Below are 25993 nucleotides of genomic sequence, written 5' to 3' on the forward strand. Positions count from 1 at the left end.
AAAGGAGTTCAGCAGAAGAACACTTGTGCCACCTACAGGCTGTAAAGCGATGACCTGATAGCAGTCCTCGTGTTCAGCAACGGCCCAGAGCCGATTCACAGATTTCTTGCTGTAACATCCTTAAAACACACACGCACACCTGTCTGACGAATAGGCATTTAACGAATGGGATCCGTTTACCCACACATTTGCTGAGACGCTTATTTTTTTTAAGATCTTAACTTTGTTAAGAGGGTATGTGGGCAATGAATCGCCAAACAGTTCTAGGAATAGATGTGAGTTGTGACACAGCAGATAGCTGATATTTCTGAAGTGCAGCTCTGCCGGATATGTCGTGCTCTTGAAATATTTAATAAAAATAGACATGTAAAAGCATAATGCTGTAGAATCGTTGGTCTGCAGCGAAACATCTTCGGCTGGTGATTGTTAAGAAGAGGATGTTACAAGACAGAAGGAGGCCATTCAGCCCATCGTCCCTGTGCGAGTTCTTGAGCAGCTATGCAATTAGTCCCACCCCCCCTGCTCTTTTCCCATAGCCCTGATTTTTTTGCCCTTCAATTATTTATCCTATTCTCGTTTGGAAGTTCCTACTGAAACTGCTTCTACCATTCTTTTAGTCAGTGTGTTTCAGGTCATAACAACTTGCTGCGTAAAAAGTCTTCTCATCGCCTCTGACTCTTTTGACAATCTACCTTAAATAAATTCCAGCGTTTCTATTCATGCGCATTATACTTAGTTCTGCTGATCAGTATACACATTATTGGACATTTGTAGCATTCGCTGATGATCATGTCTACACCGACATACTGAGTAGCAATAATCTCTACTCTGTTAACCCGCCTAGTGCTCTGATGCATTGCTCTCCCTCTCCCTGACATCCGCCCCTCCCCAGATTGGCGGATCCTTGATCGTGATAACACATTTAGGTCCAGAAATTTACATTGCTGCAATGTAACTTGGTTAGACACGCAATTTAGATAAGTTGTTTTCTAATTTTCTTTTATATATATATGCAGATTTGCTTTGGTAAAATAGTTTTCTTTTTCTTTAACTTGTTAGCGTGTTGCTTCAGTTGAAAGTTTACATGGAACAGATTGACGAGATTGAAGCCTACAAAAAACAATTATATAATCACTGTTGGTAAAACATGATTGTTCTGTCACGCATTCTGTGATGTACACATCAAATACATGCCTAAAGCTATGTTCTCAACTCATCTTCAGCAGCACGTCATCGCAGCTTTAATATTTCGCCTTCTGTTATAAGCTGTCTTATTTCTTTGGCGCGCGCACACTCTATTCCTCGCCTCCCGGTCTGTTACACACACCTCGCTCTCTGTCGTGAAACCTTTTATCTGCCTTTCACGGCACCTGTTTCTGTTTCTTTCTCCTGTTTACTCGCATGGACAGGTCTCTCACACATCACGTGAAGTTATTCATCTCTCCCCAAACGCATCCTTTACTCTTTTCTCTCGTGGTCTTACGTACACCACTTCCCAGACACGCACATATAACCAGCCTTATTCCTCAATGGCTCAAATAAGCGTCAAGTCACTCTTTGTTATTAATATTTATTAGTTCAGAAATAGATCAATCGGAAGAAAATGCATCTAGTGATATGTGTATGGTTACTCAAAGTTCTAATGGATAAGGTGGCAATGTAGACTTTTAGTGAGGAATATGTGCAATTACACGAGTGTTTTAACTAAACATATTTTTTCTGCATGATGTATAACTCGTAATGAAAGCAGATGAAGAAGCCACGTGTCAATGATTTGCAATGCCGATGCTGGTAACATCAGTAACATCAAGACCCTTACAGCATTATCAATATAATCAATATATTTCATGCGGTTTAATTTTCTAAGAGTGAAATATTATAAAATGAATCAAAGGATATTCCATTTAGGATTTTGTTAAAGCTGTTGTCCATCCAGTACATGTCTTCTGTTACTTAACACGCTGACTGGCCATTGTGCTGCAATTCACTAATCGACCAGAAGTGCCGTTGCTGAGCACGATGGGTTCATGGTAGCAAGACAAATTCGTGTTGGAAATATACATTACACACTGAAATATATATAGGACAACATGAATTGTCTTATTCGGGATATTCACTCATTAGTTGCTCCGCACAGCCTAAGCAATCTTTCAGAGCTCCACAAAACTCCGATTTACAGGTTTCAATAGACAAAAGACACTTGCAAACTCATCTTATCGGTGTTTGCAGCTTCTTGCCAGAAGTCCTAAAATTGCCTTTTGAACTTGAAGACCCTTGTCCTATTGTCATGGTTTATTTTGAAGTATTTTTCCAGATTTATCTTCTGATCCTTTCTTCGACTAATCCTTCCAAAACTGTAAAGCGAGTTTCTCCAAACTCTCCTCAAAATTCAGTCTTCTCATTAAAAATCAGCCTCATGACTTCTCTCTACTTCTTGGAATCGTAGAATCACACAAATCCAAGGAGGCAATTCAGTCCATCTGCCAAGAGCTATCCAATCAGTCCTACTCTTTCTTTCACCATGCAATGTTTCCTTTTGAAGTACATATCCAATTCCCTTTTGAAACGTACTACTGAATCTAAACAAAAATCTCTTTATCTGCCCTCTCGTTCTTAAATATGTCGCCTCCGGTTACTGACCCTCCCTATCTACTATATAAAAACGGTCATAATTTTAAACACCTCGGCCTAGCGTTTCCATTTGGCTGTATTGTTTTTATTCAGAGCAATTTGTCCACAATTGGTGAAGTCAGCGCAAAAGATCACAGAATTTCAAATTACATTCAACACAAATTGAGTTTCTGCAATCTTTTGCGCGACTTCAAAAAATGTTGCTCTGCAAACTGGCCCCACCCACAAAACTGGTTACACCCCCCAGAACGAATTACTGACCATTGGAAGTTTCCATTAATTGCACTCATTTGCAGGCCTTCAAGGAGCCATTAAAATCATTCTGGTTCCTTCCGGCTCAAGGACTGACAGCAATATTTAAAACTAAGAAACTGCCTACTGTACCCCAATATAACTAGTAAATCATTCTATATATTTTAAAAGTCATTTTCAATTATTTACTCACAAGCGGTGGACTAGACAATAAACTGATTAAACTTTTTTGTGGTGAACCAATTTTCAGCAGTACTAATCAAACTGCACCTAGTTACCTCTTTTAAATACATTAAGAAATATTTTTTCAACCAAATATTTTCTTTGAAAAATGTTTTAACAGGCTGCACAACTGTACTGGTTCATGTCAAATTTTGTGTTTGGTGATATGCAAATGAGTTTCAACAGAAACATGAGGAAATAAGCACTTCTCAAAACTAGCGCAATTTTGGGTGCAATATGCGCCTGGATCACCGATTGCACCGAAAATGGAAACTCTTCTAAATCTCCTGTTAACCTATTCTGATGTAAGGAGCACCATTCAAGGATCCATATGTCTTTTTAAAGCCTTCCCAACCTGTCCTGCCACCTTCAAAAATTTGTGTATGAGAACCCACAGGTTCCTCTACTCCTGCACCCCCTTTAAAGTTGTACCACTTATTCCATATTGCCTCTCCTCATTATTCTTCCCAAAATGCATCACTTCGCTCCTCTCTCCATTAAATTTCATCTCCATGCGTCTACCTATTTCACCCGCCTGCCTACATCCTCCTGAAGACTGTTACTACCCTTCTCACTTGTTAACACTTTCCTAGGTTTTATGTCATCTGAAAGTTTTGAAATTATGTCCCCATACCCAACTCCACATCATTAATATATAGAAATCAAAAACAGCCATAGTCCTAATACTGATCTCTGGGGGACACCACTGTATATGACCAGTCAGTCTACAAAACAACCATTCACCAATACTATCTGTTTTCTGTCTCTTAGCTAATTTCATATCCATGCTGCCAGTGTCCCTTTAATCGTATTTGCTCTGCTTGAATGGATCCCTTGCATCGTTATAACCAGAAATGGTTAGTCGGCCATCCTTTGTTGTAGGAGTGAATTTATGGTGTCTGCTGTTAGCTGGATTTGCCGTTGCTTATTTAGGATTTTTAAATTTTTTGCATGCCAAGTTGCTAAAAGTAGGAGTTGATAATGTTGCAGTGAGAGAAACAAGGCATCTGGGACCTGAGTAAACAGGGAAAGCAGATGAGTATCTCCTTAGCCAATCAGATTAAAGGACTGTGAAATTACCAGAGTGAGGACTGGGAAAGAAGTGCAGATTACAGTGGGTGAAACCATGTCAAATCAGGTACAGAAAGAGAAATAAAAGGAAATAAAAATTGGATTGAGCAAGAGTGAAAAGACACTGAAAGGAAAAGTTAAAACAAAATTCATTTTAAATTTTACAGTTTTAAGTCTGTAATAATTAAAACCTGAAGGAATAATACTCCACAGTGGAATAGTTCATTTTTTGTGCCAACAATGTTGACCGGCAGTACTTAACACTGATCATGTTGTTAAAAGGATACTGTTATGAGTGCTTCCAATTTTTTTTGTTAATGTTTGAAGATTTGTGTTTTAAAACTGAAAAGGAGTCCATGGATGTTTTTTTACGAGGGCCACTGGATAGTAAACAGTTACTGGAAGACACCTGTCATCAAATAATTACCCAGCAGGGGTTGTTTTTGACTTGGGGAAAGATGTTTACAAAGAAGTGACAGGTCAAGATTTATAGGGGTCAGGAGGATTGATTCTTGTGACATTGGTTTTGGTTTTGCTTTGGACAGTAAGTTGGGATATGGACAATGGTTTGAAAAGACAGTTGGAGAAAACTTGCCAAGAGAGCAACACCCAGCTCAGTCTGTTCCAGCTCTGAAAAAAGCCTGCCAGTTTTTCATCTCTTGAGAAGCTGAAAAGCAAGTGTAAGAAACCCCTGTTACTGCATTTTCCTTGGAAAGCCTGCCCAAGCTGATCTTCAACATAGCCTGACAAGAACTGTCCTAGGAATATCCCAGTGACAGCTGTCTATATGTATGGGATGTCAAACCAAAAGGGGGCTTCTGACATCTTTTCATATCTTCTTTTTTTTTCAAGAATTAGCAAGTGTTTTGGCCAATGTACTCTTTTTCTGTTCTTTTTTACTAGAGCTCTAAAGTGTAAATCTCTTTATTTTTCTAGTTAGCTGGTGTATGTGTGAGGGGCTAAGGTAAAAAGGGAACTTTAATATTTCAATCTGTGTGTTTATACTTTACTTCATTACTGATTAAGACTTGTTTTATAATAAACTGATAATTTTGTTGTTTAATAACAAAACCTGGTTGGTGTGTTTTATTCTGGGATAAAAATAGTATATATGATTGACTGTATTGGTAAGTGGAAAAAAATACATGTTGTGACCTGTGGAGAAGTGGAACTAGAATAAGCAGTGCATTCCTCCTACCTTGGTTGTAACAGTAATTAGACTGAAATGAAAAAGAAAGACTTGCATTTATATATTGCCTTTCATGACTACAGAATGTCCAAATTGCTTTATAGCCAGCAAAGTACTTTTGAAGTGTAGTCACTGTTGTACTGTAGAAAAGGTGGCAGCCAATTGCATACAGCAAGGTCCCACAAACAGCAATGGGATAATGAGCAGATAATCTGTTTTTGTGATGTTGATTGAGGAATACATTTTGGCCAGGAAACCATGCATAACTCCCCTGCTCTTCTTCAGAATAGTGCCATGTGATTTTTAAAATATCACCCGAGGGAGCAGACAGGGCCTCAGTTTAATGTCTCACTTGAAAGACCAGCACCTCCAACAACACAACACTCCCCCAGTACTATACTGGAGTATCACTCTTGAATTTTACACTTCCGTCTTGAGGTGGGACTTGAACCCACAACCCTTGTTAGTCAGATGTCTTTTTTGGGAAGTGGTTTCGATTCCTCAGGCATTTTCCAACTCAACCTCGAACACACAAATAGACAAGACCTTCTATGGCGAGTTTGGTTTGTATCTATTGTGCACATACAACAAACTCATGCAATGCATTTCAATGGTTAGACAGACAGCAAGATGCTGTTTTTGTGAAGCGAACGGTGGAGCACTGCACATTGGACAGCAACTTTTGGATATCTGTATTTATTCTGGCATCTGCTCTCTTCAGAAGTTGCTTTAGCATTTTCAAATACATAACCTCGAGAGTCATTAGTTTCGCTAGTACTTTTGCAGCAGATTATGACCCACAATATTGCTGACTATATGAGTCCTCGTTTTATTTGCCTTGTTAAATGCAGGATAGCCCATCATTGGAGATAGTAAACCTAGTCAACCAATGCCTGTATATCTTACAACATCTCCGATAGCTACTTCAACAAATTCATGGAGTTAGTCACACTACTTATGAATTATTTGCAATTGTAAATGTTTAAACGGACTTCTCAAAAGGACGAGAGGACACTCCTTCAATTTTGTTCCATGCATTTTGCCACACCACTATTGACCGAAAATAAAAGGAAGAGAAAGGAAATTGAAACTCAAGTTCTTACAGCATAACGGTACCAAGGCTGTAAAAGAAAGTGTTCATGTATCATGCATCAAACAACAACACATGAGACCAAATGGCTCAATGGTAATGTTCTTTTAGAAGGAAATATAGGACTGAAATAAGTGATGACTGCGCTCATTTGAAGTCTTTAGAGGCGCAACCGCCTCCGCGATCCCTTTTATCTTTCATAGATCTCTGGCTTCGTTCAGTAAGTTAGGGCGAAGTTGTTTCATTGGATCATCTAATTTAACACGGAGAAACGTCATATTGGAGGTTGGGTATCGTGAAGCAGCAAGTCATGCGATTTGTGGGATTGTGCTGAAGTTTGGATTTGCCGAAGAGGGGATTTGTTTGAGCACGAAAAGGTTTTCTCCCAAGTCGCCGCCCATTTATGCGTAGCTCGAAAAACGACCTTTCCAAATGAAACAGTGCAAGTCTGTGGCATCTTATAATGTAGTGTTTATGGTTATGTGCGTTGCTGCCCATCATGTGAGAGAAATAGGAACTGCTGTGATATGATTGGCTTTAAGTGTTTGGTTATTGTTCCCATGTGCCGCAAGTGTCAGCACATCCCAGTCGTTGTACATAACCAATGTTCAATATGTTTATATTTTATTTTATAACCCTGTGCCTGTTTTTCATGTAGATAGGGCTGTTCATTATTCCGCTATTAACATTGGATTTATGCTTTGTCTTTCACCATAAGCGTTAATACACTCTTTGCCTTTGTCCCATGGCTTTATTTAATCTCTCCTGCCCTCTGCCCTATCACACACCCCTTTTATTCTGTTCCCCACCATTCCACCCCCCGCCCCCTCCCGGCCAAACCCTTCACTTGCTTAAAACCTAATTATTTTCTAACCTTTGCCAGTTCTGGTGAAAGGTCACTGACCTGAAACGTTAACTCTGTTTCTCTCAGGTCAGACCTGCTGAGTATTTCCAACACTTTCTGTTTTTATTTCAGATTTCCGGCATCTGCAGTATTTTGCTTTTATTTTAGTGTTTAGTTCACTGCCACTTCTCTTCCAGAAATGCCTACCTTGAAGAAGTGCTGCTCTTCTCTCCAACAGGATTTCCATTTGTCTCTTTTACCTTGTTTACCTTCATTGCTTTCTATTTCCTCCTGGCGTTTGATAAAGTATCACAGCCACATCTCCTTCTTCAGCGACTGTCTCTGGCTCCAACGTATTCCACGTGGATTCCAACTGAAGTTTCATCCTTCATGTTTTGAATCCATCTGGGATTACAGGTATCTCAGAGAAATACATGTTCCTCGGACTGCTGCTCTCGCCGCATTTTCAATAACAAGAGCATGACTGGCCGTTTTTTATATTTTTTATTTTATTTTATTTTTATTTTTAACCATGTGCCTATTTTTCATGTAGATGGAGCTGCTCATTATTCCCCTATTAACACTGTCTCTGGACTAATGCTTTGTCTTTCACCACAAGCATTAACACACTCTTTGCCTTTGTCCCAGGACAGCTTTGTTATTTAAGCTGTCCTGCACTCTGCCCTATCACACACCTTCCCTTTTGTTCTCTTTCCCACCATCATCCCTACCCACTACACTTGCTTAAAAACTAATTATTTTCTAACCTTTTCCAGTTCTGATGAAAGGTCGCAGACCTGAAATGTTAACTCTGCTTCTCTCTCCACAGATGCTGCCTGACCTGCTGGGTATTTCCAGCACTTTCTGTTTTAATTTTATATATGCGGCTCTGTCTCCCATTATCATATCACTTATGGTTTGTTAAGAGTTTCCTGAGAATTATTATAGTGTGCAGTTTCTATTCTTTGGAATGCTAGGGTTTATTTTCTCTGTCATTTGTAAGTTTGCAGCAAATTTATATTTTTTAAGTGTTGACTTGCAGTCTCCTCAGTACACTCAAGGTTGTTAATAAACTGCACAGCTTACCTAACAATCACATTTCATTCATAATGATGCCAGACACTTTAAATGGTCACTTTTATCACATTGCTTAAAGGGGAATTTCAATTAGATGCTGTTAATGCTTAAAATCTCTTATTTAACACAATGCAGGTCATCTCTTTTGCATGGTTCCGTGGCAACCGTTGATCCTTTTATCGTAAGAAAGGATCACCGTCTTCTGCAAAGCTGCTCTTCAGTTTGCCTTCTTTGTGGGGAAGAGGTAAAGCTAATTCAGAGGGAGACATGGCATGACGTATAAGGACAGTGATTACGTGGCTACGGCCAATATGTACGAGACGCAGAAGTGTTTTCGATGAGGATACAAACAGTTGATTGAAGCATCATTAAGATTGATTTTGCCCCTGTTGAAGTATTCAAGAAACACTGCAGATATAAAAGCAAGGCAAAGAGAAACTGAAGCCAAAGTTTACTAAGCAGTGAAATAAATTGTATATGTATTTGTAAGACTACTATAAGCATAAATTCAGTAACTGTTTTTTTGATGAGGATTTTGTATAATTTAAAAATTAACATCAGTCAGAATGCTGACAAAATGTGTTTATATGTTATATATATCTTGAATTAAGTCAATGATACTTTATTGACAGGATCTGACAAATGGTATCCCCTAGGGATTTGCATTTGGACCTCAGCTTTTCCTTGTATTTGTCAATGATTTAGATAAAGCAATAGACAGCCATATATCCAAGTTTTCTGATGACAGTAAGTTAGGTGCATGGGAAATAGTGTAGATGGGAGAAGAAAGTTGCAAAGGGACGTTGATAGATTAAAAACTGTGGCAGATAGAGTTCAATGTGGGGAAGTGTGAGATTATCCATTTGGACCTAAGAAAGATGAATCAGTGTATTCTCTAATGGCAAGAAGCTAGGAAATATGGATGAGCAGAGAGATTTAGGTATCCAAGTACAGAAATCACTATAAGCTAGTGGACAGGTACAAAAATAATTTAAAAGGCTAATGATCTCAAGGCAGCTGGAATAGAAATGGGAGAAAGTTATGCTATACTTGTATAAAGCTTTGGTTAGACTTCATCTGGAGTACTGCACTCAGTTTGGGTACCACAGCTCAGCAAGGATATATTGGTCTTGGAGGGGGTACTGTGCAGATTCACCAGAATGATATTTGGGATACAAGGGCTAAATTATGAGGATAGGTTGCATAGGATAGGCTTATATTTCCTTGAATATAGAACATTCAGGAGTGTTCTAATCAAGGTGTTTAAGATGATTAAAAGATTTAATAGGTCAGATAGAAAGAAATTATTTCCTCTGGTGGGGGGTCCAGAACAAGGGGGCATGATCAAAATTAGAACTAAGCCATTCAGGAGTGATGTAGGAAGATGATTTTCATACAAAGTGTAGTGGAAATCTGGAACTTTCCACACACTGCCCCTTACCCACACTAAAAAAAACAATTGAGGTAAGGTCAATTGAAAATTTCAAGACAGAGATTGATAGATGTTTGGTAGGTAAAGGTAATACGGGATATGCTACCAATGTGGGTACATGGAGTTGAGATACAGATCAGCCAGGATCTAATTGAAAGGTGGAATGGGCTAGAGGGGCTGAATAGCCTACTCCCGATACTATGAATATAAAGTTTGAAGTCTCTCAGCTATGAATTTAAGCTAAATACTTGTGTTTTAAAATGGCGCATAAGCAGTTCATTATGCTTAGGATGATAAGGTCTGGCAGCATCACTGGAGAGAGAAACAGAGTTACTGTTTCAGGTCTGTGACCCAAGGCTATTACTGAGTTTTTATTTCTGTTTTTCAGCATCCGTAGTAATTTGTTTTTGTATTTTAGTTTACTGTTTACTTTTTTTAACGATGAAATCAGTTCAGGAAGGTACAGAATATGGGCCAGCTCAGAGATATACTGTTTGATTCCTATAATCACATAAAAAAAAGATGTTGTATAAGTTATAATGTTGTGTTAATGTTGTATTACTAATCAGTAATCTTATCATCATCATCATAATTTAGCAAAAACAACTTTGACTACAAGACAAGATTAGCACTGTGGGTCTACCTACCTCACATGGACTGCAGCAGTTCAAGAAGGCAGCTCACCACCACCTTCTCAAGAGCAATTAGGGATGGGCAATAAATGCTGGCCTGGCCCACATCCCATGAATGAATTTTAAAAAAACAATAAACTGCAGGACAGCAGAACAGTTTAGTCAAAATAGAACCTGTAAGCTCACTGCCAAAGGAATCCAATATGATAGAGGATTTGGATCGGCGTAGGCTTGGAGGGCCGAAGGGCCTGTTCCTGTGCTGTAATTTGCTTTGTTCTTTGTTCTATGTTGCTAGAGCAATTCAAACTCTTGAGTTTAGTACAATTCAGACTAACTCTACTATTAAGCTTTCTAACTAGCAGATGGTCATCTTGCAGAAACTTTTGAAAACTGACAGTTATTTTTCCCTTTATGGGGAGGTGCATTCTGTGCTGGGAAAGGCTGGGAGGCGTCTCTGAGCAGGAAGAAGAGTGAGAAAGGTGGAACAGGGCAGACAGTATGCTACAAAGTTCTCTGATGCAGCACTGGAGGCTTTGGTGTAGGAGGTAGACAGGAAGAGAGAGGTTATCACCCATGGAGGCCTTCCAGACAGGCACTGTGAAGGCAGTGGGATATCACTGTCAATGACAGCAGGCCAGCCCTGAGAACCTAGATGCAGTGCAGATGTTTGATGACCTCATATGAGGGGTCAAGGTCAGTGAATGTATTTTAAAGTACCATATTGTTAAAAATGAACCACAAACCTCTTACACTGCTTCCTTCACTCACAACCAATGTTTTCTATCAAACATGACTCCTATCCAACATTCATAGCCTCACACCCTCACACACTTAGCACTGCTGCAAGTCTCCCATCCACATCTTTCAGCTTGCACACACTGCCAGCTATTCAACTGTGACAGGCACATCACCCAAACAGATTGCACCACACTCACTGACACTCTTCCATCTCTCTTGCAGAACAAAGTGATACATAACCAGAGGCAGCAGCAGTTAACCGGCGGGTGCAGCACAGCTGCATATTTGCACCCCTATGAAGGAGGCAGTGCTCGGCATCACTGGAGCAGCCATGACTGAGGGCAAGGTCAGCGTTGGGACTGAAACAATTGAAGATGACAGTATGTTCCTATCTAATCCATGATCTCATAACCCACTTTCCCCTCATTCCACTATGTTGTCATGAAAAAACATGCTATACCAAATGAGGATTTTTAATTCATTGGTTGGAAACCTACATCAAACTTTTAAAAAGGATCGTGGGATTCTACAGTTAACTTTTAAAAAGCTGGCAACTAAGATAGCCACCACAATTTGCATTGAAATACCTCACATTCCAGGACATCGAATTCAAGATGCAAGTCTAATGAGGTTGCATCCAGGACAATGCCTCATGAATTTGGAATTAGATAACAACTTCACTTCCAATAACAAATATTCAAAGCCATCTTGGAACATTAACAGTGGAGTTATACCTCCAGGGGGCAAACATTGAAACAATGAGACTCGAAAGAGAGATTGAAAATACCTAGACTTGAATCTAATTAAATTGCAAAAATGGACGCTGGACAATCATGTGACTGCCTCCCCATCTGTGGAAAAACTAGCAGACTTTTGCAAGAGGACAAGGTCCTGAAACTTTGAAACAGACAAGCTTTGAGTCCTAACCAGACAACACCCCAGTGGGGCTGTGTGTGTGTGTGTCTCTCTCTTGCTCGCTCTCTCTCACACACTCTCCAGATAACATCGCAAGTTTGAAACCTGTTTGTGACTGTGGAAAATACAAGTCCTACCACTGCTACAGACAGAGACCCTGTGGATGAAAACGACCTACAACTCTGTCTCCAAAAAATACCCAAACCAGGTGGGTCTGCAACAAAGTACTTCTACCAGCCGGAGACTTCAGAATTACCTTCTGGGAGCAGAGAGGAGAGGACCTGTGGGGAGAATGCCAAGAGAAGAGCTGATAAATACAGCCCGAGGATTGAGGCTCAGTCACTTACCTTCTGGGAGCAGAGCGGAGAGGAGCAGATCTATGGGGAGAATGCTGAGCGAGAGAAGAGGATAAATTGAGCCCGAGGATCGAGGCCCAGCCACTTATCTTCCGGGAGCGGAACGGAGAGCAGTCCAGGCATGCTGGAGTTTGAAAAAAAAAGTCAACAGTGACATCACAGGAAAGCTGCAAGGTGATTCGTTGATGAGTAACAGCTGTTTGTGCCTGTAAATAGCTTTAAAATATCAGAGGAAAGTTTTTTTTAAAAAAACCTATCGTATAAGTGATAAGGTTAGTGCTACTAAAGTGCGTTTTTTTTTAATTAGTGTAATTTATTAAGGGCTTTAGATTGTAGTGGGTAGTGTTTGGAGTAGAGAGAACAAGGCCCCTAGTGTCATTAGTATTTTTTAAAGGGAGTAACTAATTAATCTAAAGGTAAGTCCTGGCAGGAGAGCTCGCACCTGTGATATGCTCCTCCTGCGTTATGTGGGAAATCAGGGACGCTTCCAGTGTCCCTGACGACCATGCGTGCAGGAAGTGTATCCGTCTGCAGCTACTGGCTACCCGGGTTACGGAGCTGGAGCTGCGGGTGGATTCACTGTGGAGTATCCGCGATGCTGAGGACATCGTGGATAGCACGCTTAGCAAGGTGGTCACACCGCAGGTAATGGCTGCACAGGCAGAAAAGGGATGGGTGACCACCAGGCGGAGTAGTAGGCACAGGCAGGTAGTGCAGGAATCCCATATGGCCATCCCCCTCTCAAACAGATGTACCACTTTGGATACTGTTGAGGGGGATGGCCTCATAGGGGAAAGCAGCAACAGCCAAGTTCGTGGCACCATGGATGGCTCTACTGCACAGCGGGGGGGGGAAAGACTGGGAGAGCCATTGAGATAGGAGATTCAATTGTAAGGGGAACAGACAGGCGTTTCTGTGGCCGCAAACGAGACTCCAGGATGGGATGTTGCCTCCCTGGTGCTAGGGTCAAGGATGTCTTGGAGCGGCTGCAGGACATTCTGAAGGGGGAGGGTGAACAGCCAGTGGTCGTGGTACATGTTGGTACCAACGACAAAAGTAGAAAAAGGGATGAGGTCCTGCAAGATGAATTTAAGGAGTTCGGAGCGAAATTAAAAAGTAGGACCTCAAAGGTAGTAATCTCAGGATTACTTCCTGTGCCACGTGTTAGTGAGTATAGTAACAGGAGAATAGACCAGGTGAACGCGTGGCTGGAGAAATGGTGCAGGAGGGAGGGATTTAGATTCCTGGGACATCGGGACCGGTTCTGGGGAAGGTAAGACATGTACAAGCGGGACGGGTTACACTCAGGCAGGACCGGAACCTATGTCCTCGCAGAGGCATTTGTTAGTGCTGTTGGGTAGGATTTAAACTAGAATGGCAGGGGGATGGGAACCTGAATGGAAAGACTGAGGAGGAGGAAACAAGGATAGAAACGAAAGACAAGAAACAAAAAGACAAAAGTGGCAGGCATAGAAATCAAGGGCAAGAAACAAATAGGGTCATAGTGCGAAAGAATGCTAAGATGAATAAAAATGTTAAAAAGACAAGCTTAAAGGCATTGTGTCTCAATGTGTGGAGTATTCGCAATAAGGTAGGCAAATTAACCGCACAAATAGATATAAATGGATAAGATATAGTTGCGATTATGGAGACATGACTGCAGGGTGACCAAGGATGGGAACTGAACAGACAAGGGTATTCAATATTTAGGAAGGACAGGCAAAAAGGGAAAGGAGGTGGAGTCGCATTGTTGGTAAAAGAGAAAATCAATGCGATAGCGAGGAAGGATATTAGCTCAGAGAATCCTGATGTGGAATCTGGATGGGTGGAGCAAAGAAACACCAAGGGGCAGAAAACGTTGGTGGGGGTTGTATATAGACCCCCAAACAGCAGTGGTGATATAGAGGATGGCATTAAACAGAAAATTAGAGATACATGCAATAAGGGTGCAACTGTAATTATGGGTGAATTTAATCTACATATAGATTGGGCAAACCAAATTAGCAATAAACTGTCGAGGAGGAATGTCTGGAGTGCATATGTGATTTTTTTTTTTGACCAATACGTTGAGGAACCAACTAGAGAACAGGCCATCCCAGACTGGGTATTGTGTAGTGAGAAAGGATTAGTTAACAATCTTGTTGTGCACGGTCCCTTGGGTAAGAGTGACCATAAATATGATAGAATTCTTCATTAAGATGGAGAGTGAGAGAGTTGATTCCGAGACTAGGGTCCTGAATCTAAATAAAGGAATCTATGAAGGTATGAGGCACGAGTTGGCTATGATAGATTGGGGAACATTACTTAAAGAGTTGACAGTGAATAGGCAATGGCTAGCATTTAAAGAGCGCATGGACGAATTACAACAATCGTTCATTCTTGTCTGGCGCAAATATAAAACAGGAAGGGTGGCTCAACCGTGGCTTACAAAACAAATTAGGGATAGTATTAGATCCAAGGAGGAGAAATATAAAATGGCCAGAACAAGCAGCAAACCTGAGGATTGGGATCAGTTTAGAATTCGGCAAAGGAGGACAAAGGGATTGATTAAAAAGGGGAAAATAGAGTATGAAAGTAAGCTTGCAGAGAACATAAAAAATATAAATATGTGAAGAGAAAAAGATTAGTGAAGACAAATGTAGGTCCCTTACAGTTAGAAATGGGGGAAATTATAATGGGGAACAAAAAAGTGGCAGACCAATTAAATACATACTTTGGTTCTGTCTTCACAAAGGAGGACACAAATTACTCCCCAGAAATGTTGGGGAACATAGGATCTAATGAGAAGGAGGAACTGTATGAAATCATTATTAGTGTGAGGGAATTGGTGTGAGGGAAATTGACGGGATTGAAGACTGATAAATCCCCAGAGCCTAATAATCTACATCCCAGAGTACTTAAGGAAGTGGCCCTAGAAATAGTAGATGCATTGCTGGTCATTTTTCAAAATTCTATACTCTGGAACAGATCCAATGGATTGGAGGTTAGCTAATGTAACCCCACTATTTAAAAAAGGAGTCGAGATAAAACAGGAAATTAAAGACCAGTTAGCCTGATATCAGTAGTGGGGAAAATGCTAGAGTCTATTATAAAAGATGTAATAGCAGAGCACTCGGAAAACAATGACAGGATCGGACGAAGTCAACATGGATTTACGAAAGGGAAATCATGCTCAACAAATCTACTGGAATGTTTTGAGGATGTAACTAGTAGAATAGATAAGGGAGAACCAGTGGATGTGGTGTATTTGGACTTTCAAAAGCTTTCGATAAGGTCCCACATTAGAGATTAGCATGCAAAATTAAAGCACATGGGATTGGGGATAAGGGACTGACATGGATAGAGAACTGGTTAGCAGACAGGAAACAAAGAGTAGGAATAAACGGGTCTTTTTCTGAGTGGCAGGCAGTGACGAGTAGGGTTCCGCAGGGATCAGTGCTAGGACCCAGCTATTCACAATATATATTAATATATAGATGAGGGAATTAAATGTCATATATCCAAGTTTGCAGATGACACAAAGCTAGATGGGAGTGTGAGCTGTGAGGAGGATGCAGAAAAGCTCCAATGTGATTTGCACAGGTTGAGTGAGTGGGCAAATACATGGCAGATGCAGTATAATGTGGATAAATGTGAGGTTATCCACTTTGGTGGCAAAAACAGAAAGGCAGATTATTATCTCAACTGCGATAGATTGGGAAAGGGGGAGTGCAGCGAGACCTGGGTGTCCTTGTGCACCAGTCGCTGAAAGTAAGCATGCAGGTACAGCAGGCAGTTAAGAAGGCAAATGGTATTTTGGCCTTCATAGCAAGAGGATTCGAGTACAAGAGCAAGGATGTCTTGCTGCAATTATACAAGGCCTTGGTGAGACCACATCTGGAGTATTGTGTGCAGTTTTGGTCTCCTTATCTGAGGAAGGATGTTCTTGCTATGGAGGGAGTGCAGTGAAGGTTCACCAGACTGATTCTTGGGATGGCAGGACTGACGTATGAAGAGAGATTGGGTCGATTAGGCTTGTATTTGCTAAAGTTTAGAAGAATGAGAGGGGATCTCATAGAAATCTACAAAATTCAAACAGTGCTGGACAGACTAGATGCAGAAAGGATGTTCCCGATGGCAGGGGAGTCCAGGACCAAGGGTCACAATCTAAGGATACAGGGTAATTCATTTATTGAATGGTGGAGCAGGCTCGAAAGGCCGAATGGCCTACCCCTGCTCCTATTTTACTATAATTCTATGAATCACAACTTCAGGTGGAAGACAACTGAATTACCAGACCCCACAGACTGTATATTGTTTTTATTTGTTCTGGACTCTAATGCAATACAAATTATCCCTTATCACTCTGTAATTTATTTGTGTGTGTGTTTACGTGTGCGTGCATGAGAGTGTAAATGTAGCATAATTTATTATTTTGTTTAGATGGGGTTTAGTTTTTTTAAGTACAATAAACTCACTTCTTTCTTGTTTAATCTCAAGAAAACCTGTCTGATTGATTCAAAGCACAAAGAACAAAGAACAGTACAGCACAGGAGCAGGCCATTCGGCCCTCCAAGCCTGCGCCGATCTTGATGCCTGCCTAAATTAAAACCTTCTGCACTTCCGGGGACCGTATCCCTCTATTCCCATCCTATTCATGTATTTGTCAAGTTGCCTCTTAAACGTCATTATCGTACCTACTTCCACCATCTCCCCCGGCAGCAAGTTCCAGGCACTCACCACCCTCTGTGTAAAGAACTTGCCTCGCACATTCCCTCTAAACTTTGCCCCTCTCACCTTAAACCTATGGCCCCAAGTAACTGACTCTTCCACCCTGGGAAAAAGCTTCTGACTATCCACTCTGTCCATGCCGCTTATAACTTTGTAAACCTCTATCATGTCGCCCCTCCACCTCCGTCGTTCCAGTGAAAACAATCCGAGTTTATCCAACCTCTCCTCATAGCTAATGCCCTCCAGACCAGGCAACATCCTGGTAAACCTCTTCTGTGCCCTCTCCAAAGCCTCCACGTCCTTCTGGTAGTGTGGCGACCAGAATGGCACGCAATATTCTAAGTGTGGCCCAACTAAAGTTCTGTACAGCTGCAGCATGACCTGCCAATTTTTATACTCTATGCCCCGACCGATGAAGGCAAGCATGCCGTATGCCTTCTTGACTACCTTATCCACTGCGTTGCCACTTTCAGTGACCTGTGGACCTGTACGCCCAGATCTGTCTGCCTGTCAATACTCCTAAGGGTTCTGCCATTTACTGTATACTTCCCACCTGCATTAGATCTTCCAAAATGCATTACCTCACATTTGTCCGGATTGAACTCCATCTGCCATTTCGCCGCCCAAGTCTCCAACCGATCTATACCCTGCTGTATCCTCTGACAATCCTCAACACTGTCCGCAACTCCACCAACCTTTGTGTCGTCTGCAAACTTACTAATCAGACCAGCTACATTTTCCTCCAAATCATTTATATATACTACAAAGAGCAAAGGTCCCAGCACAGATCCCTGCGGAACACCACTAGTCACATCCTTCCATTCAGAAAAGCACCCTTCCACTGCTTCCTGAAAGTTGCTAAACTTATCCTTCTTCCTCACAGGAACAAGCTGGTCCTGGATTCTAATCAACTGACATTTGAAAGACTCCCACATGTCAGATGTTGATTTACCCTCAAACAGCCGCCCCCAATCTAAATTCTTCAGTTCCTGCCTAATATTGTTATAATTAGCCTTCCCCCAATTTAGCACCTTCACCCGAGGACTACTCTTATCCTTATCCACAAGTACCATAAAACTTATGGAATTATGGTCACTGTTCCCGAAATGCTCTCCTACTGAAACTTCGACCACCTGGCCGGGCTCATTCCCCAATACCAGGTTCAGTACGGCCCCATCCCTAGTTGGACTATCTACATATTGTTTCAAGAAGCCCTCTTGGATGCTCCTTACAAATTCTGCCCCATCTAAGCCCCTAGCACTAAGTGAGTCCCAGTCAATATAGGGGAAGTTAAAATCACCCACCATTACAACCCTGTTACCTTTACATCTTTCCAAAATGTGTTTACATATCTGCTCCTCTACCTCCCGCTGGCTGTTGGGAGGCCTGTAGAAAACCCCCAACATCGTGACTGCACCCTTCCTATTCCTGAGCTCCACCCATATTGCCTCGATGCATGACCCCTCTGAGGTGTCCTCCCGCAGTATAGCTGTGATATTCTCCTGAACAAGTAATGCAACTCCCCCACCCCTTTTACATCCCCCTCTATCCCGCCTGAAGCTTCTAAATCCTGGAACATTTAGCTGCCTATCCTGTCCTTCCCTCAACCAAGTCTCTGTAATAGCAACAACATCATATTTCCAAGTACTAATCCAAGCTCTAAGTTCATCTGCCTTACCTGTTATCCTTCTCGCATTGAAACAAATGCACGTCAGACCACCAGTCCCGCTGTGCTCCGCAACATCTCCCTGCCTGCTCTTCCTCTTAGCCTTACTCTTATTCTTTTATGATTACAACAGAGGAAAAAGGTAAAACACTCACTGAAGTGGTAAGCACATCCATTGTTTTAAAAGGAATAAACCCTGGTGTGGTCAAACAAGGATAAGGACAAGAGGGGAGCCTTATGACCCCTCCTCACCTGATCACAACAGAAATTTGGGGCTCATGTCTATGGTTGCTACCTAAAGACAAACAAGAAATTGGAAGTGGGAAACCAAATTGATCCCTATCAAAAATTTAAAAAACTTCAGTACAGGTTTTCTTGTGGTTTCCATTGCTGGAGCACAAACATGTCCACATTTGAGGTCAGTACCTTCTTCTACCAGAGCAAAGTAACTTGGGACAGGTTAAATGCCCCATCTGTTGAAGGAATGTGTCTGGGCACTTGGGGATTATTATCCGTCCAAAAGCTCGGAAGCCCAAAGGTACGGCCCACATATGAATACCTCAGGGAGGTGATCTTTCTCGAGGAGTTCAGAAACTTGCTCCCCCTTTCCATTAAAACCCACATAGAGGAACATAAGTTTCCAAAAGCCAGGCAGGCTGCAATTTTGGCTGATGAATTTATGTTTGTCCTCAAGCCCTTGCGCCAAGGGAAACCCTGCCCTAGTCAGCCCCAAACACCCGAAAAGAATAGAAGGTGAGAGGGTAATAGGAGCCTGAACAGGGAGATCTGGAAACACAGGGGGCCCTCCTCAGGCCAAAATGGAAAGTACTGAGAGGAAGAGTGATGCCCGAAAACCTGTGTGATTCCATTGTAACAAGGCAGGTCACATTCAAGCTGACTGCTGGAAGGTACAGAGAAAAACCTGTAGGATTAATCAGGGCACACCAGACCAGTGCAGGACAAGGGGGCCTGATGGAAAGCACAGAAGACCAGGCTGTGGCTTTAACTGTGGCAGTAAGATCCAGTAAACTCACCATTGTGAGTGCGGGAAACTTAACAAAATCCCTGAAAGTTACCAGGATTTTGTGTCCCAAGGAAAAATGACACCATACTCCTCCAGTGAGGCAAGCAAGCCCATAGTCATACTTAGGGATACAGCAGCCAGCCAATCCCTCCTGCTGGGAAAAGGCATGACCTTTCCTCCATAAAGTGCATTGAATGATAGAGTGTTAGTGAATGGTATAGGAGGACAGTATATGTCCATAACTTTATACTGGGTGCACCTGGAATGTGACCTTGTTTCAGGACCAGTAACTATGGGGATTTTTCCTAGTTTACCTGTGGACGGGGTCGACCTGCGCCTGGGTAATGATTTGGCGGGGGCAAAGGTGGTAGCTTCCCCAGTGATTTTAGAGAGACCGAAAAAAGTCAGGGAGACACTGCAATTGCAGGAGAAGGACCCTGGCATTTTCCCTGACTGTAAGGTGACTCAGTCCATGGTCAAACAAGCTCCATCAGAGGAGGCTGAACTTGCACTGCAGACAGATAACCCGACTGTCTGGTTATCTGAAACCTTCTTTGGGAAGTTAGAGGAAAAGGATGGGTTAAACAGGTCTTCCTTATTCGAGGCTCAGCAAGCCAACCCTGTATTAAAAAAGTTAGCACAGACTGCCCAAACTGAAGCAGAGGGAGTCCCAGAGTTCTACTAATAAAAGAATGAGGTACTGATGAGAAAGTGGAAACTTTCTCACAGACTTGCAGATGAAGAGTGGACAGTGGTTCACCAGATACTGGTGCCATCGAGAAACTGCAAGGAAATACTAAGAATTGCCCATGAACTTCGGATGGCTGGACATGTTGGTATACGAAAAGCCCAGTCCTGCATAACACAGCATTTTGACTGACCAAAACTCCACAAAATTGTGGTGGAGTTCTGTAAAACTTGCCACATGTGCCAGGTTGTGGGGAAGCCCCAAACTGCAATAAAATCTGCACCCCTAATTCCCATACTGGCTTTTGGGTACCCTTCAGCAGAGTGCTTGTAGATTGTGTGGGACTGCTGCCGAAAACAAAAGGGGGCTACCCGTATCTTCTCACCATTATGGATATGGCTACCCAATTCCCAGAGGTCATCCCCCTAAGAACTATCTCTGCCAAGGTAGTGATGGAGGGGCTACCCCAATTCTATACCCGATATGGGCTTCCTGCCGAGATCCAGTCGGATCAGGGCATGAATTTCATGTCTGGCATCTTTCAAACATCATGGGTAGTCTGGGCATAACCCAGCTAATGTCTTCAGCCTACCACCCACAGTCACAAAGGGCTTTGGAACAGTACCACCAGACCCTAAAGATAATGATCAGGACATACTGCCACGCCTACTCCGATGACTCCGTCAAAGGGCTGGGATTTCTTTTATTTGCCACCAGGGACTCACTCAATGAGTCTCCACTGGCTTAGTCGCTTTGAATTAGTTTATGGACATGAGGTGAGAGGTCCGCTTAAACTAATCAAAGAGAGGTTCTTGGGACACAGGGATGAGCCTTCCTTGTTATACTACATCTCCATGTTCTGGGAGCAGCTCATGAAAGCTTGTGCAATGGCTCAGGAACACCTAGACAGCAATGAAAAGGCAGGTGGCTAAACATGCCAAGGCCAGAACATTTCGGCCTAGAAACCATGTGCTAGTACTACTCCCAATTCTGGGCGAACCCCTGAAAGGCCAGTTCAGTGGTCCATACCAAGTAGCAAAAAGGATTAGCCAGGTAAATTATTTAATTGACACCCCAAACGAAGGAAAAAGCAAAGGCTGTGCTACATTAACATGTTAAAACAGTATCACAACTGGGAAGGGAACCACCAAGCCCAGGACTGTCAGGCAGTTAGGACAGAGGTGGACAAAAAGGACAGTGAGGACGAATTAGAGGAGGCCTGGAGGGTTCCCAAATCGAACCCCCTACTATCCAGTTCGCCAATACTGAAATATTAGGAACATTAGACCTTGTACTCTCCTAATTAAATGCACGATAAAGGGAAGCCCTAGAAAGGCTGCTAATAGCATTTAAAGAAATCTGCACGGACACAGCAGGGTGCACAACCCTAACCCTACACGATGTGGATGTAGGAGAGACCCCTCCCATAAAACAGAACCCCTATCACCTAGGTCCCAGGAAACTGATCCAGGTTTGGTAGGAAATACAGTATATGCTGGAAAACAAACTGATTGAGCCCAGCCAGAGTAGCTGTGGTTCCCCAGTTGTGCTCATGCCCAAGCCCAATGGATCAACAAGGCTCTGCATTGATTACAGGAAGGTTAATGCAGTGACCAGAGCTGATTCCTACCCAATTCCCTGCCTGGAAGACTGTACTGATAGATTAGGGAGTGCCACCTACATAAACAAAATAGATTTGCTAAAGAATGTTGGCAGGTTCTGTTCACACCCTGAGCCAAAGAACCAGCTTTGTCATCCTAGACAGCCTATTCCAGTGCCGAGTGATGCCTTTTGGATTAATGAATACCCCAGCCACCTTCCAAAGGCTGATGAACCAGTTAGCGGCTGGCCTAGCCAACTGGGCAGTGTACCAGGATGATTTGTTAGTGTACAGTGAGACCTGAAGGACCACCTAGACCAATTAGGAGTCCTCTTCTAACTGTTACAATCAGCTGGTCTAGTGGTAAACCTTGCAAAAAATGAGTTTGCTAAAGTTCAAGTAACCTACTTAGGGCATGTTGTAGGTCAGGGGCAATTGCTGTCCAGAGCAGTAAAAGTACAGGCGCTGATAGATTTTCCCATCCCCACGACCAAACGGGAAATAATGCTAGATTTGGGAATGTGTGGGTTCAATCGCAAGTATGTCCCAAACTTCAGCACGATAGCTACCCCACTGACAGACATGCTGCAGAAAAAGGCAAAGGTAGTGTGGCCAGAGAGGTGCCAAACTGCATTCGAGAGGATAAGAACCATTGTAATCAATGAACCAGTGCTCACAGCTCTGAATTTTAATAAACCCTTTAAAGTGGCAGTGAATGCTAGTGACTTAGGGGTAGGTGCCATCCTGCTCCAAGATGATGAGTCAGGCATTGTAACACCAGTTGGGTACTTCTCCAAAAAATTAAACTGATGCCAAAAGAGCTATTCCACTGTGGAAAAGGAAACACTGGGAATATTGGTAGCTCTCCAGCATTTTGAGGTCTCTGTCCAAAATGGATATAGAGAAACTCGAGTCAACATCGATCATAACCCCTTAACCTTTGGAGAGAAATTCAAAAATCAAAATGCAAGGCTATTTCGATGGAGCCTACTTTTTAACCCTACCACTTAAAAATTACCCACATTGCGGGAAAAAAAAACAATGTGATAACTGATGCGTGGTCCAGACTCTAACTCAATGCAGGATCAACTCAAAAACAAAATTAAACCAGAGCCTAGCTAGGGCAGTGTGAGTTTTGGATGTGAGAATTTGAGAATGAATGATTTTTTACCTCTATGACCTTGTAATGAAATGCTCCTGTCATCATATTTCATTCCATGTATTGTGGAGGTGTCAAGAAAAAACATGCCATACCAAATGAGGATTTTTAATTCATCAGTTGGCAACCCACAACAAACTTTTAAAAAGGAGCTGGGATTCTACAGTTAACTATTAAAAAGCTGGCAGCCAAGATGGTCACCACAATTTGCGTTGAAATACCTCACATTCCAGGACATCGAATTGTAGACGCATGGCTAACGAGATTGTATCCAGGACAAAGCCTCATGAATTTGGAATTAGCTAACAGCTTCACTTCTAATGGCAAATATTCAAAGCCATCTTGGAACGTTAACAGTGGAATCATACCTCCAGGGGGTTAACATTGAAACAATGAGACTTGAGAGAGATTGAAAATACCTAGATTTGAATCTCATTAAATTGCAAACAGGGACACTGGACAATCAAGTGACTGCTTCCCCATTTGTGGAAAAACTAGCAGTCTTTTGCAAGAGGACAAGGTTCTGAGACTTTGAAGCAGACAAGCTTCAAGTGCTAACTAGACAAGACCCCAGTGGCGTTGTCTCTCTCTGCCTCTCTCTCTCCAGATAACATCGCAAGTTTGAAACCTGTCTGTGACTGTGGAACATCCAAGTCTATCTACTATTGCTACAGACAGACACCCTGGGGAAGAAATCCACCTACATCTCTGTCTCCACGAAAAAAAAGGTGGGTCAGCTGCAAAGTACTTCTTACCAGCCAGAGACTTCGGAATCACAACTTCAGCTGGAAGACAACTGGACAGACTCGACAGATTGTATATTATTCTTATTTGTTCTGGACTCTAATCCAATACAAGCTATCCATTATCACTCTGTAATCTATTTGTTTGTGTGAGAATCTCGTGTGTGTGTGTGTGTGTGCGTGAAAGTGCTGTGTAGTTTATTATTTTGTTTAGATTGGGTTTCGTTTATTAAGTACAGTAAACTCACTTCTTTCTTGTTTAAACTCAAGAAAACCTGTCCGATTGTTTCTTTTATGCCCACAACAGAGGAAAAGGTAAAACATTCACTGAAGTGGTAAGCACATCCACTGTTTTAAAAGGAATAAACCCTGTTGCAGTCAAACAAGGAGAAGGACAAGAGGGGAGCCTTGTGACCCCTTCTCACCTGCCAGCTTCCAGGAGGATAGGGTTGCACACAAGGACTCAGATGAGAACTTTGATGGAGTGGTGTACAGGAAAAAGCTGATGGACATGCACAATGAAATGCTTGGTGCATTGGCAAGCCTGCCAGAAATCCTGCTGTCACTCTCAAGGAGCATGGAGCAGTCCAACATCAACATGGCACAAGGTGTTGCACAGACCTTCAAGCTCATCCTTTCCTGCATTAAAGTGCTGACCAACCCCAAGAGAAAACTTGCGGATCCAACCATAATGCAATGCCTGGTGACCAAAGTCTCAGCTTTCATTGCAGCCCAAGCGGAAACTCCCCAATGTCTGAGTACTGCAGTGGAAGCTCAGACTGGGGTCACTAAATCTCAGTTTGTTGCCATGCATCCTCAGATTCCTATCATCATGGCTGCAGATATCAGTGCTCAAAGGTTCCCACAGTAGTCCAATTTGTGCTCCAGCAGATTCTTAGGATTGCTGAGGTGCAGTCTCAGGGGAGTGGCAGTAGCTCCGTGGAGCACGATTCTGCTGTGCTCTCTCAAGGTGACACCATTCGTCATCCTACCACTTCGACTCTGCCAGTGCCCTTGTTGTCTGTCAGGAGCCAGCCCAGACTGCTACCACCCAGGCAAAGGTGGTGCAGTTCAAAGCTGGACCTTCCAGGCCCAAGAGCTGTTTGAGGCATCCTGCAAGGCTGTGGTGCACACTGCTACCACTGTGCGTCGGTGATGGAGGGAGTGAATGTTTAATGTGGTGGATGGGGTGCAGATCAAGCAGGCTGCTTTGTCCTGGATGGTGTCATACTTCCAGTGTGTTGTTGGAGTCGCACTTATCCAGGCAAGTGGAGAGTATTCCATCACACTCCTGACTTGTGCTTTGTAGATGGTGGACAGGCTTTGGGGAGTCAGGAGGTGGGTTACTCGCCACTGACCTGCTCTTGTAGCCACAGTATTTATTTTGCTACTCCAGTTCAGTTTCTGGTCAATGATAACACCCAGGATGTTGATAGTGGGGCATTGAGCAATGGTAATGCCATTGAATGTCAAGGAGAGATGGCTAGATGCTCTCTTGTTGGAGAGCAACATTGCCTGGCACTTGTGTAGCACGAATGTTACTTGCCACTTATCAGCCCAACCCTGAATGTAACCCAGATCCTGCTGCATTTGGACATGGATTGCTTCAGTATCTGCAGAGTTGCAAATGATCCTGAATATCGTACAATCAGTGAACATCCCCACTTCTGACTATATGATGGAGTGAAAGTCATTGATGAAGCAGCTGAAGATGGTTGGACCTAGGACACTACCCTGAGAAACTCCTGCAACAATGTCCCGGGGCTTAGGTGTTTGGTCTCACCCACTGAAAGTCAGCAGCCTTCCACCAGATATACTGCAGCCACTGGGGTAGCACTGCCTAGGAGTACTAGGCCAGGCAAGGGTACCTATAAGAGAGGCACGAAGGGAACTGGATTTTGCCAGTCCTGTAGGGACATACTGGGAGACCATGGGGGCCCATTATATGCCGAGG

This window comes from Heterodontus francisci, chromosome 5 (assembly GCF_036365525.1).
Source record: "Heterodontus francisci isolate sHetFra1 chromosome 5, sHetFra1.hap1, whole genome shotgun sequence".
NCBI lineage: Eukaryota > Metazoa > Chordata > Chondrichthyes > Heterodontiformes > Heterodontidae > Heterodontus > Heterodontus francisci.